Below are 23,342 nucleotides of genomic sequence, written 5' to 3'. Positions count from 1 at the left end.
ACCAAGTTCCAAACTTGATTGTCATACATGGACTGTATTTCACTGTCCATTGCCTCTTTCTACTTGGCTGCTTCAGGGCCTGCCATGGCTTCCGCGTAACTACTAGGTTCATCCAGACCTATCAGTGTCTCATCACTGATAAGTGTATCCCCTTCTGCAGTAATATGGAATCCATAGTAATGCTCAGGAGCATTCCTAACCCTTGTGGACCGCCTCAGAGGTACAGACTTGTCAATTGGCTCAACAGGAGTTTCCTCCTCAAGTTGAGTGCTAGCGTTTGAAGTTCCTTCACCGCTTGACTCTTGAATTTCTTCAAGATCAACTTGCCTCCCACTCTTTCCTTGGCTTATGAACTCTCTCTCTCTCTCTCTCTAAAGAAAGCCCTCCTAGCTACAAAGACCACATTTTCACTAGGTTTGTAGAAGAGGTAACCAAAGGATTGTTGTGGGTAGCCGATGAAAATACACCTCTCGCTTCGGGGTTCGAGCTTATCATGTGTCTCGCATCTCACGAAAGCCTCTCAACCCCAAATATTGATGTGGTCTAGTTTAGGTACTTTACCAGTCCACATCTCGTGAGGAGTTTTGACAACTTTCTTTGTAGGGACTAGATTAAGGATATGGGCGGAAGTCTCTAAGGCATACCCCCAGAATGAGATTGGTAGTGAAGCTCGACTCATCATGGAACGAACCATATCCAACAAGGTTCGATTATGCCTCTCAACCACACCATTCAACTGTGGTGTCCTAGGAGGTGTCAATTGTGAGACTATCCCACATTCCCTTAGATAGTCAAGGAACTCTGAACTAAGATACTCACCACCACGATCGGATCGAAGCATCTTAATGTTCCTGCCCAATTGATTCTCGACTTCCTGTTTAAATTCCTTAAACCTTTCGAAAGTCTCTGACTTATGCTTGATCAAGTAGACATATCCATATCTACTGTAATCATCAGTAAAAGTCAAATAATAACGATTAGCATCCCTTGTGGCATGTTTGAATGGTCCACACACATCCGTGTGTACAAGGTCCAACAAACCTTCACCCCTCTCACACGAGCCTGTGAAGGGTGACTTTGTCATTTTTCCAAGTAAGCATGATTCGCAACTATCATCTGACTCTAGGTAAAATGACTCCAAGACTCCATCCTTTTGGAGTTGGCCTATGCGTTTCTGGCTTATATGTCCAAGACGACAATGCCATAATGATGCTTTATCCAAGTTATTATTATTAACATAATCAATACACAATACATTATTTCCTAAGTTATCAACCACAGATACTGTTTCATACACGCCATCACAAGGTAATGCTCTGAAATAAAGAACATTATTAAAGAAAGCATTAATCGAACCAACTTCATTATCAAATGAAAAGGTGAAACCTTGTTTATACAATGCATGAAAGGAAATAATATTTCTTGCCATTTTTGTCGAATAACAACACTTATTCAAATCTAAACTAAACCCACTACTTAGCGATAAAGTATAAACTCCAATCTTGGTGACAGGTAAAGCTTTCCTATTCCCCATGATTAAGTTTATTCTTCCTTGCTCCACATTCTCACTCCTTCTTAGTCCCTGCAAATCACAACAAATATGAATACCACAACCGGTATCAAGGACCCAAGATTTAGAATGGGGTGAGTTATTAGAAATGATAGTGTAAATACCTGCATGGTTGAGTTTAACTTTCCCATCCTTCACATCTTGCTGGTATTTTGGGCAGTTCCGCTTCCAATGTGATTTTTCATGGCAATAAAGCATTCAGCCTCTTTTGGGTCAGAAGAAGGAGTGATGAAACCTTTCTTGGTTCCACTTGAAGAAGAGCCATCAAGGGTCTGAGCCTTGGTACCCTTAGAAGAACTCTTTCTCTTCTTCCCTCGACTTTTCCCGATTGCCAAAACCGGAGTAGAATTTGGAGTAGGAGTGTTAACAACCGACTTCCCCTTAAGACCTGTTTCTGCGGTCTTGAGAAGTCCCTGAAGTTTGCTGAGTGTGACCTCTTCCTTATTCATGTGATATGTCATGCGGAATTGATCATAGCACGATGGTAAGGAGTACAAAATGATATCTATTGCAAGCTCCTCAGGGAAGTTCACATTAAGCTTCAGCAATCGATCCACATACCTTTGCATTTTCTGCATGTGGCTCGTGACGGCTTCCCCGTCCTTCATCATGGTTGTTATCATGGAGCAGATGATTTCATACCTCTCTTGTCATGCACTTTGATGGTATCTTTCCATCAGATCTTGGTGCATTTCATAAGGGTAGAAATCCTCATAAGACTTTTGGAGTTCCGCTGTCATCGTGGCCATCATGATGCATGCCACTTTCGTAGCATCCCTTTCATGTGCCTGAAAGTCAGCGATCTCCTGAGGAGTTGCAGTGGTCTCATCAATTTCCTTAAGCTCCTTGTCAAGGACATATTCTTTGTCCTCGTAGCGGGTAATCATCCTGATGTTTTTGATCCACTCATTGAAGTTGGATCCATTAAAAGTGACTTTCCCACACAAGTTCATAAGGGTAAAGGAGCCATTAGGATTAGAGCTAGAAGAAGCATTGTTTGAAGACATCTGAAGGAAAAAGGACAAGATTAGTTTAGATATTTAGATAGTCCTTAATAAAACACCCAAATGTAATATTAAGGCTAGGACCCAATCACAATATATTATAACTTAGAAGAGGTATGCCGTAATCCAAGCTATAACATATTTGAAAGGTAGGTGAATGACGATTCACCAATTTCCACCACGAAAACCGAAATATTAAATGTTAGGTTTTTGATTGGTTCTTAGAAATTCCTAGATTCTTTGAGATTCAATGAACTTTTCAAAGGCATGTTTCAATCTCGAGTGTGCTCTCCAAGTTTTGTGACTGGGATACCGAGGATCACAAAACGAGGTGTGAAGTAACCATGAAAATCACTTGGTACCCTTAAAGTTTATCACTCAATCGATGTGTCGGTAAACCACACACGCTCCACCGATACTATAATAAACTTTAAGTCACCCTTTACCTACCTTGTTAAGTCCAAGTTAGTGTGCCGGTTAACCACACACGCTCCACCAACGGCTTAAACAAAGTGTAAAGTGTAATTTCATGGATTAGCACCTTATTCACATTTTTCCTAAAGTAACTAAGATTGGGAATTTAATAAAACATTTAGTTACTTTATAATATCATCATACTTTTAATGAGAATTTATAATTCCTTGTCTTACCCGTTCGGCTAATGACCCTCCACCGGTCAAGCAAGCGGTGGGTGAGAGTGGACACCCATTAAGTTGCCATTTTATAGATAACAACCTTATACCCACCTTATAGAACGGCTTCGTGAATGAGGCGTACTAGCGGTAAGACGACTTTGTTCTTATACAAATATATATATAATTATTAAATCATAATAATATAAGTATAAGGGTTGAATTTTAACTTTTAAAATTCTAAGGGTTGGAACTAAAGTTTTTAACATGACTTTACTTGTTCCAAAACTTGAGGGCAAGTTTTGTAAACTTTCAAAACTTTTCATTTCTTGTAACTTATGAGTTTATTAGAGTAATAAAAATGAAGACTCTTCATTTTTCTAACTCTTGTGTTCTTTTAATGGTTTTAACTCAAGTGACTTTTGGTTTTCCATAACTTGAGGACAAGTTATGGACTCCATTAAAACACATTATGATCAAGAATTAAACTACCACATAGGTTACAAATAATTCGTATGATCATCTAAACTTCATAAGATCAAGAACATGAACATAAGCACTTTCATGAATCAAAACTACACTTAAAACTTTGTAATTTTGATAACTAGTTGTTGTAAATGGAATAGCAAAGACATTACACCATCTAAAACAAGTTTTCAAGTACCAAAACAGTTTAGGGTAATGTTTCTAGTCCATTTCCAACAACTAAAGTCGAAAATCTGCACTCTGTGGCTCCTACTCGCCGAGTGCATGAACCAACTCGGCGAGTAGGTTGAAGATACAAGTGAACTCGGCGAGTCTCCCCATGGACTCGGCGAGTTCATCAGGCAGACAACAAGTTTTTCGACTTTTTTCAACTTTTAAGCAAAAATAACAAACAAACAAGCCTAGGCTCTGATACCACTGATGGGTTTTGAGCATTCTAACACTTCCTAAGTGTACATGCAACCCTAATAACCTTGGATCTATGTTTGTCTAATTATCATGCAAAGTTGAATTCCAAGGTTATATTCCTATCTAGCATACATGTGGAACAATTTCTAACTTGAATGAAGAATAGAATAACTTACCTTGTTGTTGCTTACGTTCCCTGAAACCTTGTGAGCCTAGCACCCCAAGTGTGCTGCCTCAAATGCTTCACACAACACCAAATGCTCTTGGAAAGACTTTTGAGAGAACACACACTTCTTGAAATCGGCCTAGCCCTCTTGTTTCTTATGTGTAGCCGATTTTGGTGGAGAATGGGACTCTTATATAGTGTTGACCCATCTAGGGTTACACCATGTAAACCCTAATGTGTCATGACTCTTCATTTCCATGACCCATGGGTTTGTAACTCCCATGGAGCATCCATGGAGCATCCTATGGGAAGAACCCAACTTGATAATCCATGGAGCCTCTTAGCCCACTATACAAGATATGAATGATTTACATAATCAACCCATATATTTAATTAGTTATCTTTTGATCACTTAATTAATTCCAAATTAATTCTTTGATCAAACTAATCAAATAATATTATTAATATATTAGAACTTATAATATATTAATAATCTCCAAGTGTTATTCCTCTCATTTAGTCTATCCAATTGCATGGTGCCATGCAACCCAAATGGACCATGCCGGGTTGGGTCAAGTACTAACTAGAAATAGTTATGGACTTAGACACCTTATCCAACAGCTTCCTCGTGGCCTATCTCCATAATTCTTCCCACTCCGCCAGTATTTCCTACCTTCGGGCAGTCTCTCTTGAAATGACCAATCTTGCCACAATCGTAGGAAGCCAGGCCCACAATAATGTCGGGGACTTGGTTAGCTGGCCTCGCCAGAGCCTTGTAGTATCGGGCAGTGTGCCCTTTCCTGTTGCAGTTAGCGCACTACATTTTCCGGCCGGCACCATTATGAAGGAAAGTGCATTTATTACACTTGGGCAAATTCCTAGTACACGGCTTCCTCGGCGCAGTAGCAGCAGGTGCAATCGCGGCATGAACAGCCACAACTTCCTGCTTCTTGGAAGAGTTTTGTGCTGATTTCCCCTTCTTGTTATTCCATAACTTTTGCTTGCTGTCAGCGGCTTTGGAGGGTTCTGAGATAGCCAGGGTTGTTGTTGTTGTTGTCGGGGTAGGGACTCCATGATTTATGAGTTGCTGTGCCAATCGTTTGACACTATCGAAAGTAGTGGGGTTTGAAGCTAAGACATTCCCCTGAAATGGAGGCATTAGCCCCCAAATGTACCTCTCAATTTTCTTTCCCTCAGTGGGAACCATATTGGGACATAGCCCACCAGATCACTAAATATGGCAGTGTAAGCCACTATGTTGGAGCCCTTTATGGTAAGGCTCCAGAGTTCTTGTTACAGTTATTGAACCTCACCCCTCGGGCAGTATTCTTCAATCATCATCCCTTTAAGAGCTTCCCAACCCAGAACATTAGACACTATTAGAGATAGTGACTTGACATGGCTATTCCACCACGTCAGGGCTCTATCACTGAAGGTGTATGTAGCAAATTTGACTATGCTTCCTTCTGTACAGGAACACATCTCAAAGTTCGATTCCATTTTCTTGAACCATTGTGACAGAGCAATGATTCCACCGATTCCATTGAAGATTCGGGGTTTACAGTTGGTGAAGTCTTTATAATAGCACTCTCACAAGCGCACGATGTCGTCACCTTATGTAGAATGAGCAACTGTTCCACCTCCGCTAGTACCCTGGTTGTTGTTGTATTGTGCCATGGATGTCGCAATAGCCGCAGCTACCGCAACATTAAGAGCTGTTGTGCCCAATTGTGGAGGAGGTGGTGGAGTTGTAGTTATCGGAGGACCACGCCTTGTTGACTTACGAGGAGGCACCCTTCAACTGCAAGTTAAAAAGGTGAGCACAAAGATAAGAATTCAATAGTGAAATTAATGAATGAGTCCCATGAACTAAATCACCACAGTTCAACAACTTGATAAGAGTGTATGTTTGAAATAGAGACACAATAGTGGAGTAGGGAAACACAAGAAAAAAGATTTTCCAACAGATTAGATAACTGTCAAAATTAATGGTATTTTTAACGTAACAAGTTCGGGAAAAATGACCTAATAGTAGGTCTTACATCAAACCATAAGGGAAAATGTTGATAGCTTAGAAGTCTAGTTAAAGTACTTGCAAGACAGGAATATTTTATAGGAAAGTGCTTCATAGAGCACCAATACGAAAGGCTATTCCTTAAACCAAATAGAAAAGATGAGTCAGACATCTTCTACTGGCGATGGGTATTCCTCGGGCGAACTCTCAGATCTCTCAGTTGACGAACTAGGTCCTGAAGATGTCGCTCATGAGCTCTCTAACACACACATAATTCTAAGACTTCAGCTCGGGATGCAGCTAGTTCCTGCTGCAGAGTCTCATTAACTCTCCTAGTCCTTTCCATAGCTTATTAAAGATGGATAATACAGACCGTGGTAACGCCCGAATTGACATCAATTTCCATGACTCGGTCGATAGCTGCTCGACCTTGCTCACCATTATGAGAAATCATGCGAACCATGATGGGCAGGACTCAGTCGTTTGAGCCTCCCTCTCTTACATTGTAAAAGCTTTGGTCCCTATTGTATGCTAAAGGTTGACCCTGTTCATCACTCTAATGATTCATGTTTGTCAGCCATAAGGGTGTGGGACCTTGAAATGCTGGTCAGGGGTTGAGATTTGGGACCTGAACTCCTTGAGTTAGGTTGTTGACTTCAGGTTCGGAGTCGTAACCATCTGAAAAGCCTTCTGCATGGTGATCATCCAAAGGGATTGGATGATCATCTTCTGGCTCTTCTTCAAGCCATCCAACATTGCATTCGTTTAGGAAGTATGAGTCGTCATGAGGATGGAATCCAAGCATGATATCCACGCGAAAAAAGGGGTATATGAATCTAATAAAAATAGACATACTACTTAACATAATTATAAGGTGATCTTTACTAGTTACTTAAATACTTGCATAGTGCATACCAGTTATATGAAATCAAAACAAGATAAACCTTCAAATAAATGACCCTAACTCCAAATCCACAACCAAACAAGGAATAGGAAGTAAAGCAAAGATCACAGATTCTAAGTCTATGACACCTTAATCACATATAACCTTAGCGTATCCACTTATAACTATTGACCTACTAGTAAAGACCTTTTTAGTTCTCAAATAATTAATTATAGTAACTCAAAATACTCCTATAGTATTTTAAGTTCGTGTTTTGTTCTAATGTTCTCGTTATAGAAGTGTTGGTAAGTTTATAGACTTGTTGCCACATCACAACCATCATTGGGCATACGCTAATCACTTCTCGAATCATCATAATTGATCAGGCTATGTCATTTCCAGAACCGAGCATACATCACCAAGCCTACTTGTGATATTCAACAATCGTAATACTTTTGTTCTGTTCTAGTCACACTGATTTTAGTATGAATGCAGGTATGTATACTTAGTTAAATATTTTATTATTTAAAAGTATAAACTCTTGGTTAGAGTATTTTAATCCCGTTGTGTTTATAGTTTGTATATATTTTATGGGTTGATATACTCGATTCACTATAAACAAATGCTCTGATACCAATTTGTCACACCCCAAAACCTGAATGGCAGAAACGTTCCGGGGCGGAGGATGTCATATATAGTATCATCACAATGCAATGTAGTAAATAAGCAACAACATCATTCATTGCATTAATAGAATAATTTGATACAAGTGTGTTATTTAAATTGTAATAAGACACCAAAAATGAATAACCAAAATAAAAGACGAGTCTTGACTATGCTCCGACTTCTCAAAACCTACTATCGGTACCTGTCTACTGATGACCTGAGAATACAAGTTATTTTGAAAGCGTAATCAACATTTAAGCTGGTGAGTTCATAAGTATTTAGTGTCAATGTTTGTACAAGTTCGGTGAACATGTATGTAAATGTACAATGTAAATGTTTATATATGGTTGAAAACTCCTAGAAAATTCTACATTTTCTACTAGTATAAAAAGTAGTCTTCTACCAAGACCCGACTGTTTTGTATATATGTTTCTCTATAAAAGAGAATGCTTTTCCCAAATATGACTATCATTACCAAAATATAGTTTTATATTACCCTTTATGTGAGCTGATCACAATTTGAATACAATAGGAAAACGTATGCATACTGTAGTATTATTTGTATTAACTACTGAAGTAATAACTACCTTAAAACCAATGGTTTAATTAAGGAAAAATGTGTTAAGATTGTTACCATACTAAACTGACTATAACACGATGATGAAAGACGTCGGAAGAAATGACATTTGGCACCCGTAGACTTGCAAATCCCACTGTAGTGAACAACAAAGGTGTAGGATAGTCAATCCAGTATAGATAAATACGCTAATTCACGCTCTCCCTCTAGCAGATTCTGGTTACAAAATGTGACACAACGAAATGGCCGCGGTTTCATGAAGTAGTATCTCACATTATGTTATTTCTAAACCTTGTTACAGTATACTTGTTATAGTAATAGTATTCTATGTATAGTATTTTCTGTATAGTATTCTCTGTATAGTATGCTTTGTATAGTATGCTATGTATAGTATTCTCTGTTATAGTATTCATTGTTATTGTATTCTCTGTTTTAGTATTTGTATATGATATTGTTCTCCTAAACTATAGCTATTATAGTTTACTAGTGATTCTGTAATTGAATTAATGACTGAATGTATAGCTTCGCTACCCAAAGGTACTGAACTAATTGATAGTACTTTTATATCTACATATGTATACATAAAATATATCGAATATTTAGACGACCTTCGGACAAATAACCGATACATATGTATACATAAAATATATTTAATATCTAGACGACCTTCGGACAAATAACCGATACTCTAAGTCCACATCTAAACTAGGAAAAGAAAATAAAGTGAGTTAGCAATCCTAAGTCCTTTAAACATTATTTATATAACTATACACATATAGGCATGCTTTTGACAGTAAATAAGTTTAAAAGAGATTTTGTAATACATATAAAGATTTTTGAACAATAAAAAATAATGACTTGATTTCAGTTTATAAAACGATTTAAAAGTAGTTTGTTTGATAACAAAGTTTAAAGTAAATGAAATCCTTTATTTGAAACACATTTATAAATCACATGTGATTGATTATATAACTAGCATGTTTTCTACTTGTATCCCCCCCATAAAAGCATTTAAAATCATTTAAAAAATAAGTTAAGGGGTATGAACTCACCTGTAGTGAGTGATGTGCATGAAAGATCGGTTTGCAGGATTGCTAAGTGCCAAGTGAAGACTTGAGCATAATGGATCCTAAATAGCATATAATGACACATATATGTATCTAATTAGTATTATAACATCTAATTATGTAATGAAACATACTTAGGGACTAGGTAACACTTGTATTGACGTGTTAAACGACATAAGATTGCATATATGGGAAGTATGGCCTCATATAGGAGTTTATGGCCAACATGTATGTCACACATGAGTTTACAGCCAAGGGATTCACTGTCCTAAGAGTTTATGGCCGTAAACTTATGGTATTTTGTACCAATTTGTGTGTTATGGTCTTACAAGTCATTAGGAAGTGTTCTACGTTCAAGTCTAAGCCTTAGGAAGGAGTTGTAGCACAATTGCACCACAAATTAGGGCTTACGTACCAAGGAGATTTCCTCGGCCGTAAACACCTTTTGTTCTTGAGTTTCTTGATGGTTTCTAGTTTTTTAACAAGTGTTTCAAGCATATAAGAAGCTAAGGGTAGTGTACTTACTTATAAGAAGCTTGTAAGGGTGTTTAAGGTCCAAGAACACTAGTGAGTGTTCTTGGTGAAATGAAGAACACTTGAAGATCTATCAAAATGAAGAGATTTCATGGATGAAATCATGTAATATCCCTAGATAAAGAGATGTGACAACAAATCAAAGGAAATAATTCTTCCATTTTTGGAAGATCAAGATGAAGATCTTATGATACTTGAGAGAGAATTCGGGTTTCTAATCTTGAAATGGAAGGGAAATGAGGAAAATAATGTAAACTTATGTATTAAACATGAGTTCACGGCCAAAGCATGAGTTTACAACCCACACATGAAGGTTTGGCTGTGAACTAATCATAATGGGTTTAAAGTATTATTAGGGCACAATGAAGTCAAGCGGATACTTCCTAACACCCGATTCTTGAATCTACTAGGCTTAGAACACTCAAACAGACTCTAAACAGTGCTAAAGGATAGCAGAAACAAGTCTGACTTTGATTGAATTGATTTACTTTACAAGATAGATTTTTCGGGTTGTCACACATCCTAGCCTTGATATTTCATTTTGGGTGTTATATTGAGGATTATTCTTATCTAAATAAAATTATCCTTGTTTTGTGGATGTCTACTCCAACTGATGTTTTTGGTTCCTCCTCCTCCAACAACCACAACAACAATTTCTTTTGCTTAACAGGTGCTTGAGGGTGACATTGGATCATACCAATTACATTGACTGGATGCACAACATAAAGAAGTCACTTCGCTTTCAAGATAAAGTGTATGTCCAAGAAAAGTAACTCATTGAGAAACAACGGATATCCCTGAAGAACTAGTTGAGTATAAAAAGCACTACAATGATGAATAAAAAGTTGTTTGCATCATGGTGGCAACTATGACTCCTGAGCTACCAAAGTTCTATAAGGATTGCTAGCCATACCAGATGAATAAGGACATGATGGAAAATTACCATAAATGATCTCGTCATGAAAAGTACGAGGTAGTGAAGTCCCTCATTACTAGGCGATGAAAGATGGGGAGTCTGTTAGTAGCCATGTGCATAGGATGCAACGATATATGGATCGTTTGTTGAAGCTAAATGTGAACTTTGATAAGGAATTGGCTACTGATAGAGTTTATCACTCATTTCCTAGTTGTTATGATCAATTTATCTTAACTTATCCTTTGAACAACCAAGAGACTACACCGTCTCGACTCCAGAACCTCCCGTGAACGGTTAAAGCACAGATGAAGGGAAAAAGTATTGCCTCGAATCTTGCTTCTGCTTTAGTCTTGACCATTGCACAAGGAAAGGGTAAAAGAGGAAAGGTCCTCCAAAGCAGAATTGGATGGGAAAATCCAAAGTTGGCTCATCAAGCAATATGCCCAAAGGAAAGGCTGGTTCTGAAGCTCCCCTACCTCCGATCCCAAAGAGGCCACTTGCTTCTACTACCACGATAAAGGTAATTAGAAACAAAGTTGCCCAAAATACCTGCAAGATGTCAAGGATGGAAAGGTGAAGCCAACCTCGACAGGTATTTACACTATCTTATCTAATAACTCATCTTATTCTCGATCTTGGGTCCTTGATACAGTATGTGGTTTTGACATTTGTTCTGATTTGCATAGGCTAAGGAGAAGTAAGGACGTGGAGCATGGAAGGATAAACTTAATCATGGGAAATAGGTGATCTTCACCTGCTACCAAGATTAGAGCTTATTACTCGTCAGAGATGACATGAAACATCATTTCATGCTTTATTTAAGCAAGGCTTTAGATATTCTTTTAATGATGAGAATGGATCTTTTCCGATTTCAAAATGGTGATTTTTATATTGAATCTTAACGTTGTGATGTTGTGTATGAAATTATGATGATTGTTGACAATTTAGGTAATAGTGTTCTTAAATTGATTTGTCTAATGGTTAGACAAAGCATGCTTGTGGCATTGTCGTCTTGGACATGTTAACAAGAAACGCATAGTCCAACTCCCAAAGGACGTAGTGTTGGAATCATTTGACTTCAGGTCAGATGATACATGCTAATCCTATATACTAGGATAGATGAAAAAAATCAACATTCACTGGTTCTTGTGAATGAGGTGAAGGATTCTTGCATCTCATACACACATGTGTGTGTGGGCCCTGTAGATCCCCCACAAGGGATGAAAATTGATTCTATGTGACTTTTATTGGTGATTATAGTAGATATGGCTAATATATTTAAGCAAACATAAGCCAAAAACCTTTGAAAAGTTTAAAGAGTTTAAACAAGAAGTCGAGAATCAATTGGGCAGGAAGATAACTCAAAATACTCCTATAGTATTTTAAGTTCGTGTTTTGTTCTAATGTTCTCGTTATAGAAGTGTTGGTAAGTTTATAGACTTTCTGCCACATCACAACCATCATTGGGCATACGCTAATCACTTCTTGAATCATCATAATTGATCAGGCTATGTCATTTCCAGAACCGAGCATACATCACCAAGCCTACTTGTGATATTCAACAATCGTAATACTTTTGTTCTGTTCTAGTCACACTGATTTTAGTATGAATGCAGGTATGTATACTTAGTTAAATATTTTATTATTTAAAAGTATAAACTCTTGGTTAGAGTATTTTAATCCCGTTGTGTTTATAGTTTGTATATATTTTATGGGTTGATATACTCGATTCACTATAAACAAATGCTCTGATACCAATTTGTCACACCCCAAAACCTGAATGGCAGAAACGTTCCGGGGCGGAGGATGTCATATATAGTATCATCACAATGCAATGTAGTAAATAAGCAACAACATCATTCATTGCATTAATAGAATAATTTGATACAAGTGTGTTATTTAAATTGTAATAAGACACCAAAAATGAATAACCAAAATAAAAGACGAGTCTTGACTATGCTCCGACTTCTCAAAACCTACTATCGGTACCTGTCTACTGATGACCTGAGAATACAAGTTATTTTGAAAGCGTAATCAACATTTAAGCTGGTGAGTTCATAAGTATTTAGTGTCAATGTTTGTACAAGTTCGGTGAACATGTATGTAAATGTACAATGTAAATGTTTATATATGGTTGAAAACTCCTAGAAAATTCTACATTTTCTACTAGTATAAAAAGTAGTCTTCTACCAAGACCCGACTGTTTTGTATGTTTGTTTCTCTATAAAAGAGAATGCTTTTCCCAAATATGACTATCATTACCAAAATATAGTTTTATATTACCCTTTATGTGAGCTGATCACAATTTGAATACAATAGGAAAACGTATGCATACTGTAGTATTATTTGTATTAACTACTGAAGTAATAACTACCTTAAAACCAATGGTTTAATTAAGGAAAAATGTGTTAAGATTGTTACCATACTAAACTGACTATAACACGACGATGAAAGACGTCGGAAGAAATGACATTTGGCACCCGTAGACTTGCAAATCCCACTGTAGTGAACAACAAAGGTGTAGGATAGTCAATCCAGTATAGATAAATACGCTAATTCACGCTCTCCCTCTAGCAGATTCTGGTTACAAAATGTGACACAACGAAATGGACGCGGTTTCATGAAGTAGTATCTCACATTATGTTATTTCTGAACCTTGTTATAGTATACTTGTTATAGTAATAGTATTCTATGTATAGTATTTTCTGTATAGTATTCTCTGTATAGTATGCTTTGTATAGTATGCTATGTATAGTATTCTCTGTTATAGTATTCATTGTTATTGTATTCTCTGTTTTAGTATTTGTATATGATATTGTTCTCCTAAACTATAGCTATTATAGTTTACTAGTGATTCTGTAATTGAATTAATGACTGAATGTATAGCTTCGCTACCCAAAGGTACTGAACTAATTGATAGTACTTTTATATCTACATATGTATACATAAAATATATCGAATATTTAGACGACCTTCGGACAAATAACCGATACATATGTATACATAAAATATATTTAATATCTAGACGACCTTCGGACAAATAACCGATACTCTAAGTCCACATCTAAACTAGGAAAAGAAAATAAAGTGAGTTAGCAATCCTAAGTCCTTTAAACATTATTTATATAACTATACACATATAGGCATGCTTTTGACAGTAAATAAGTTTAAAAGAGATTTTGTAATACATATAAAGATTTTTGAACAATAAAAAATAATGACTTGATTTCAGTTTACAAAACGATTTAAAAGTAGTTTGTTTGATAACAAAGTTTAAAGTAAATGAAATCCTTTATTTGAAACACATTTATAAATCACATGTGATTGATTATATAACTAGCATGTTTTCTACTTGTATCCCCCCCCCATAAAAGCATTTAAAATCATTTAAAAAATAAGTTAAGGGGTATGAACTCACCTGTAGTGAGTGATGTGCATGAAAGATCGGTTTGCAGGATTGCTAAGTGCCAAGTGAAGACTTGAGCATAATGGATCCTAAATAGCATATAATGACACATATATGTATCTAATTAGTATTATAACATCTAATTATGTAATGAAACATACTTAGGGACTAGGTAACACTTGTATTGACGTGTTAAACGACATAAGATTGCATATATGGGAAGTATGGCCTCATATAGGAGTTTATGGCCAACATGTATGTCACACATGAGTTTACAGCCAAGGGATTCACTGTCCTAAGAGTTTATGGCCGTAAACTTATGGTATTTTGTACCAATTTGTGTGTTATGGTCTTACAAGTCATTAGGAAGTGTTCTACGTTCAAGTCTAAGCCTTAGGAAGGAGTTGTAGCACAATTGCACCACAAATTAGGGCTTACGTACCAAGGAGATTTCCTCGGCCATAAACACCTTTTGTTCTTGAGTTTCTTGATGGTTTCTAGTTTTTTAACAAGTGTTTCAAGCATATAAGAAGCTAAGGGTAGTGTACTTACTTATAAGAAGCTTGTAAGGGTGTTTAAGGTCCAAGAACACTAGTGAGTGTTCTTGGTGAAATGAAGAACACTTGAAGATCTATCAAAATGAAGAGATTTCATGGATGAAATCATGTAATATCCCTAGATAAAGAGATGTGACAACAAATCAAAGGAAATAATTCTTCCATTTTTGGAAGATCAAGATGAAGATCTTATGATACTTGAGAGAGAATTCGGGTTTCTAATCTTGAAATGGAAGGGAAATGAGGAAAATAATGTAAACTTATGTATTAAACATGAGTTCATGGCCAAAGCATGAGTTTACAACCCACACATGAAGGTTTGGCTGTGAACTAATCATAATGGGTTTAAAGTATTATTAGGGCACAATGAAGTCAAGCGGATACTTCCTAACACCCGATTCTTGAATCTACTAGGCTTAGAACACTCAAACAGACTCTAAACAGTGCTAAAGGATAGCAGAAACAAGTCTGACTTTGATTGAATTGATTTACTTTACAAGATAGATTTTTCGGGTTGTCACACATCCTAGCCTTGATATTTCATTTTGGGTGTTATATTGAGGATTATTCTTATCTAAATAAAATTATCCTTGTTTTGTGGATGTCTACTCCAACTGATGTTTTTGGTTCCTCCTCCTCCAACAACCACAACAACAATTTTTTTTGCTTAACAGGTGCTTGAGGGTGACATTGGATCATACCAATTACATTGACTGGATGCACAACATAAAGAAGTCACTTCGCTTTCAAGATAAAGTGTATGTCCAAGAAAAGTAACTCATTGAGAAACAACGGATATCCCTGAAGAACTAGTTGAGTATAAAAAGCACTACAATGATGAATAAAAAGTTGTTTGCATCATGGTGGCAACTATGACTCCTGAGCTACCAAAGTTCTATAAGGATTGCTAGCCATACCAGATGAATAAGGACATGATGGAAAATTACCATAAATGATCTCGTCATGAAAAGTACGAGGTAGTGAAGTCCCTCATTACTAGGCGATGAAAGATGGGGAGTCTGTTAGTAGCCATGTGCATAGGATGCAACGATATATGGATCGTTTGTTGAAGCTAAATGTGAACTTTGATAAGGAATTGGCTACTGATAGAGTTTATCACTCATTTCCTAGTTGTTATGATCAATTTATCTTAACTTATCCTTTGAACAACCAAGAGACTACACCGTCTCGACTCCAGAACCTCCCGTGAACGGTTAAAGCACAGATGAAGGGAAAAAGTATTGCCTCGAATCTTGCTTCTGCTTTAGTCTTGACCATTGCACGAGGAAAGGGTAAAAGAGGAAAGGTCCTCCAAAGCAGAATTGGATGGGAAAATCCAAAGTTGGCTCATCAAGCAATATGCCCAAAGGAAAGGCTGGTTCTGAAGCTCCCCTACCTCCGATCCCAAAGAGGCCACTTGCTTCTACTACCACGATAAAGGTAATTAGAAACAAAGTTGCCCAAAATACCTGCAAGATGTCAAGGATGGAAAGGTGAAGCCAACCTCGACAGGTATTTACACTATCTTATCTAATAACTCATCTTATTCTCGATCTTGGGTCCTTGATACAGTATGTGGTTTTGACATTTGTTCTGATTTGCATAGGCTAAGGAGAAGTAAGGACGTGGAGCATGGAAGGATAAACTTAATCATGGGAAATAGGTGATCTTCACCTGCTACCAAGATTAGAGCTTATTACTCGTCAGAGATGACATGAAACATCATTTCATGCTTTATTTAAGCAAGGCTTTAGATATTCTTTTAATGATGAGAATGGATCTTTTCCGATTTCAAAATGGTGATTTTTATATTGAATCTTAACGTTGTGATGCTGTGTATGAAATTATGATGATTGTTGACAATTTAGGTAATAGTGTTCTTAAATTGATTCGTCTAATGGTTAGACAAAGCATGCTTGTGGCATTGTCGTCTTGGACATGTTAACAAGAAACGCATAGTCCAACTCCCAAAGGACGTAGTGTTGGAATCATTTGACTTCAGGTCAGATGATACATGCTAATCCTATATACTGGGATAGATGAAAAAAATCAACATTCACTGGTTCTTGTGAATGAGGTGAAGGATTCTTGCATCTCATACACACATGTGTGTGTGGGCCCTGTAGATCCCCCACAAGGGATGAAAATTGATTCTATGTGACTTTTATTGGTGATTATAGTAGATATGGCTAATATATTTAAGCAAACATAAGCCAAAAACCTTTGAAAAGTTTAAAGAGTTTAAACAAGAAGTCGAGAATCAATTGGGCAGGAAGATAAAGTCGCTTAAATCTGACCGAGGCAGTGAGTATCTTGGCATCGAGTTCCACAACTACCTCAATGAATGTTGAATAGATTCACAATTGACATCTCCTAGGACACCACAACTTAATGGTGTGGCTAAGAGGCATAATCGAACCTTGTTAGACATGGTTCTTTCCATGTTGAGTCGAGCTTCAACTCCAATCTCATTATGGGGGTATTCCTTAGATACTTCTGTCAACATTCTTAATCTTGTCCCAACTAAGAATGTTGTCAAAAACCTAATGAGATGTGGATAGGGAAGGTTACCTCGTTAGCACATATCAAGGTTTGGGGTTGTGAAGGTTTCGTTAGATGAGAGACTTACGAAAAGCTTGATCCTTGAAGTGAGAGATGTATTTTCTTTGGTTAACCACATAAGTCCTTTGGATAATTGTTCTACAGACCTATTGAGATCGTGGTCTTTGTACCACAAAGGGGAGTCTTTCGCGAGAGAGGGATCATATGCAAAGAGGACAATGGAAGTACAATTCTTCTTAAAGAAATTCAAGAGTCAAAGAATAAATGAACCTCTAAAAATGCTAGGGCTCAACTTAACAAAGAAATTCCATATGAAAAATTTGATGATTCGTTACCTCGTATGCGTTCCAATATAGTTAGCATGCAACCTAAGTTTTATGGCTTCCATATTACTATAGATGGTGATAAATTTATCAGTGATAGTATACTAGTGAATTTGGATGAATCTTTAAACTATTAGGAGGCAATGGCAGGCCCTGAGTCAGCCAAGTCGAATGACACAATGGAAAGTGAGATTAAGTCCATGTATGGCAATCAAGTTTGGAATTTGGTTGATAGTGTACCAGGTCGTAAGACAGTTGGGTGCATATGAATCTTCAAGAAGAAGACTGACATGGATGGAAATGTACACACTTTCAAAGATGAAATGGTTGCGAAAGGCTTTACAAAAACCCCCAATGGGTTGACTATGATGATACCTTCTCACCGACAGCTAATATTAAATCTATTAGGGTAATGCTAGCCATAACTGCATTTCATGACTATGAGATTTGGCAGATGGATGTAAAAACCACTTTCCATAATAGGGAGTTGGCTGAAAATGTTTACACGAGTCAGCTAGAGGGTTTTATGAATACAAAGTATCTGAATAGAGTGTGTAAGATTGAAAAATCGTTCTATGGATTGAAACAAGCTTCTTGCAAATGGAATCTTTGTTATCATGAGAAGATTAAAGAGTTTGGTTTCTCTATAAGCTACGATGTATCTTGTCTATATATGAAAGCTATTGGGAGTATAATAATCTTCCTATGTTTGTATGTCGATGAAATACTTATTATAGGAAACGACATTCCAACTTTGCAAGAGTTCAAGTATTAGCTTGGAAAGTGTTTAGCTATGAAGGATCTGGGAGAGGATGCTTATACTCTGTGGATAAGGATTTTGAGAGACAGGAGTAAAAGACTAATTGGACTTAGTCAAAGTACATATTTAGAAAAGGTACTAAAGCATTTTATTATGGAAAATTCCACGAAGGGAGAACTGTATATTCAAAGTAATACAAAACCGAGTAAGACTCAGAGTCCGAGTACCGATGTAGAGATAGCAAAAAGGAGTACACATTAATATGCTTCCTCCATTGGATCTTTTATGTATGCTATGAGATGTACTCGCTCTGATGTTGTTTTTGATTTGATCATGGTCAATCGTTATCAGGGAAATCCAGATAGAGCTCATTGGATAGCATTTAAGAGCATTCTTAAGTATATGTGAAGAACTAAGGATTGGGTCCTTGTGCTTGGTGGCAATGATGCACTGAGAGTAACTGGGTATAGTAATGCCAACTTTAAAACAAATAGAGACAACTTCCATTCTAAATTTGGTTGGGTGTTTACACTTAATAGAGGAGCGGTAACCTGGAAAATTTCCAAACAAGAGACGATGGCTGATTCTACTTGTGAATCAGAGTACATAGCAGCAATCGAAGCATCAAAGGTGGTGATTTTTTGTGATAATGAAGGGTCGAATACCTTGACAAAGGAACCTAGAGATCATCACAGATCGAGACATATTGACAAAAAATATCATTACATTAGACATAGATTAGAAGAAGGTCACCTCATTTGTGAAGAATGTAATATCAGAACAGAATCCAGTAGATCCCCTCACGAAGTGTCTAAGTAGTGTCAAGTACATTCAGCATGCTAGGAGCATTAATCTGAGAGATAAAATTATTTTTAGCTGTTAGATGGTTATTTAGAAACTTGTAACAAAATAAATGTAATTGAATTTTGCTGATTAAGTAATAGAGATTTATTTATGAGTTGGATTACTAACTTTTGTCTATTATTTATTTTGTGTTTCATTTTGCATGTTTTACTTATAGAATAATTGGATTATTTAAACATGCATAGTCAATCGTGCTTTTGGAATTAAGTAATGAATTAAGGCTGTCATGAATTGGGTTGTAGATTACCTAAGATTTAGACATACCAATGGTTTGCTACAATATTCATGAGTACTTGAAAATACAGATTTTATGTATTGGATTAACCTAGGCTCAGAGAATTACTTCATGGAATTTATCATGGGCAATTATGAGACGAGAATATCTTATAATCATCAAACAAAGATATATGAGTTGCAGTTTATAAATCAATTGTGCATTGATAATATGTAAAGGTATTAGTAACTTAATGTTAAAAAACGTACTGTTGTGCATGATTTGGTGAGTAAGTAGCACAAGCATATAAGGTTTATTTGTTACTTTTTTGCTTAATGGAAAAAAGTGATATTTTTGGTCCCCTCGATGATTTGGTGTTGACTTATACTGTCGGGCCCGACCAGGAGTAAATTGATGTGTTTGATTAGTAGTTCTTTGTTACTACAAATCAGAAGTTAGGAAACAAGGCATTGGACAATGAGATTGATTATGTTCCATGTCTCATGACCACATGATATCTTGCATATTAGAGAATTGTATGATCACTTATCTTAGGAAACATTACTGACTAGACCAGAGTTCTACACCAAATTTTAAAAGCTACTATATGCTAATCAGTTTTTGAAGTTATACCGGAAACTATACTTATTAGACTTATCCAAGTGGGAGACTATTCGATTAGGTGTCTAAGCTCATAACTATAATTGGTATATATTTAGATTGGTAGTAACACATTATTTTGGAGAAAGAGGTTGATTTATTAATTTATTAATAAATTAAAATAAATAATTTGTTAATATATTATGAGAATAATATATTAATTAGAAATGGTAATATTTAATTAATATTTAATCACATGTTAATTAGAATTAATTATGGGATTAATGGAATTAATTAAAAGTGTATGGACTACAATGTAATTATTCAATAGTTAAGCAAGAGGCAATCTAGAACCCACCATTAGGATTGGAAGGTTTCTTCCTGCCTAAGGGATTCGAGAATAATCCCTGGTGGATAAACATGAAAGTTGATAATTACCCGGTTTAAGATAATCTTAGATTAGGACTTATCTTGGGCTTCCTGACTGCACTATATGTACAACCTCAACCCTAGAATTTTCGGCCACTTTCTTCTTGGAAGATCTAGCAAAATTTTCTAGCCTATCTTTTCTTTCTTAATCATCTTCCTTTGATAGTGTTGGGTGTGGACCACTAGAGGCGTGAAATTTGTGACGGTTGCTCTCAACACTTAAAAAACACAAGGATTTTTCATTGTTATTACTAAATAACAATCAAGGTATGATTCTTCTAACCATATTTTTATTTTTCAAAAATATGCTACTATTCTAGGGTTTCTATTTTGTTGTTCATGTTTTATGTTCAATTATAGAAAACATAGATCAATTATTAGTGTTGCATGCATACATTAGATTTATATGTTTAACGTAACACCCATTACTACAAATATCAGAAACCCTAAAAATAAAATTAATTACCTTGGCTTCTGAAAGAGGGGATCATGGTTTTTCCATGATCTTCGTAGGATCTTGCTCCTTACTTCAGATCTTTCTTTCTTTCTAGTATTTATTTAAGGTATCATATTGCTCATCAGATAGCTAATTTCCTTTCTAAGGGCTATATAATCGTCAATGATGTTGCCAATATCTTTGTGGTATGCCCACCACATAGTTTTCTCTTTCTAGCCACTTGATATTTCTCCTTTAATTTGACACCATGATTTGTCACCAAGATCACGAATCACAAAGATCAGACCTGAAACATCAACAAAAAACAATTGTCACTGATCCTAGGGAATTCATCTTCTTCCCCTTCGTTATTAAGAGAATTAACCCTATGATGATCGATTTTGGTTTATAGGTTCCTTGGGTCGAGGAATCTGCCTTCTTATTTGGACTGTCGTTTGAATTTGGAGTGTTGGTCCCCTTTTTAATTCCCCTTTCTTTTTATAGTCTGATGTATCTCAATAGTCTTTTTCTGACTTCATACGTTCTCTTTCATGTGGTCATCACAAGTTATTTATAGAAAGGTTAAGGAAGAACATTGACAAGGAATTTCAAGGTTGATCCTATAAGGGTTGAACCAAAACCCTTGAATAAACAAGCCTCTTTTAGGTGTGATGGTATACAAATGATTTCCATACTTTATTTGTATTATGATATGTGCTCTTCAGGATTTGTAGTTCTGACATAGGGTTTTATGATGGGAGTTTGGAAGCATTTTGGAACTTTGGTGTCAACTATTAAGGGAGAAAATCTCGAGATTTTTGGGCTAGTGGGTGGTATTTCAAGTATAGGTTGAACTAATCCTGGTACGCTTGATATCATCTGCCTTATTCGTTGACGTTCCCTAGCTATGATTGGGCATATTCCTACATCAAGATCAATAAAATTAGTAATAAAGCTTTTATTTCCAATGAATTTACCAAGAACTTGTTTTTTAGTAGTTGTAAATCCCAAATCTGCTTCTGTATCAATCAGATCCTCTTGATGATACGGAATCCCAATCAAGCGGATGATGCATGATCAAAATAGAAGAGAAAAAGAAGAACAACAACAAGTGAATCTATGATGTATTCAATGAATAGAATGATGCTCCATACATATAGTACAAACACACTAGTTCTTCTCTCTTTAAAACAACTTGGATTTCACACACTTAAGCTCCTCACGACCGTTCACTCTCATGAACTCCTCACCCTATATATAAGACATGGGCCGTGAATAGGTTTACGGCCGTAAACACACATATAGCCGTAAACACCAAGCTTTTTACGTTCCTAGACTGAAAAATACATTTTCCTAGAAAAGTAAAGTATAAACCAATATTTTAGACTCAACAATCTCCCCTTGGTTTATAGCTTTCTTTTCTAAATTACCCAACAAGCTCCCCTTAAAAAGTAGTTGGCTTTTCTTGTCAATCTTCATTTGGAGTTTGGCTTTAGCTTTAATCTTCAATATCTTCACGACTTCAAGATGAACATAAGCATCTTCAATAAATGACTTCATCTCGAGCAGTTGGGCTTTTCTTGAAAATTTACATTGAACGCACATTGAGTGAGGAAGCTTGATGTACTGATTTTTGAAAGATAGCGCTTTCAGCTAGAGAATCTTCAGAGAGAATGACAGAGAGACCTAATCTTATGGATCACTTTAGTAGGTACATAGATAGCAGCAAATTGATTAAGGAGGCTTCAATACAATCTATCATATAGACTTCAAGTGCAACTTCACCTTGCTTCTGGGGTTGAAGGATTGAATGTTGAAAGAATAATCTTCATTTATTGCTCCTTCGAATGAGAATTTTTCGATGATCATGGATGAAGCCTTGGCTCATAAATCTCGATACAGTCTCCATGAGTTTCATTTACATCTGAATTCACTTTTCAAGATAAAACAAAACTAAAAGAAAGCTTAGCACACAATATTTTTGGATTTTTCAAATTTTCTGAAAAATAAAATAGAAACAAACATATTTTTTAGATTTTTAATTTTCTTATTTTTGTTTGATTTTTTAATTTTTGATTTTTTTTAATTCTCCCCCTAAATTTGTGCATAGAGGAAAACAATGAAAAAATTTGACAAAAAATAAAAAAATTGGGATCAAAGTTGTGAGACAGGCTTAACTTTGTTTATCAGTACCTTCACCTTCATGAATAGATCTGATCAATTGCCAGTATTGTGGTCCACTTAAACACAAAGGATATCGACAACTAT

Source organism: Lactuca serriola, chromosome 4, assembly GCF_051521515.1.
Source record: "Lactuca serriola cultivar US96UC23 chromosome 4, Lser_US96UC23_V15, whole genome shotgun sequence".
NCBI lineage: Eukaryota > Viridiplantae > Streptophyta > Magnoliopsida > Asterales > Asteraceae > Lactuca > Lactuca serriola.
This window is presented reverse-complemented; position numbering follows the sequence as displayed.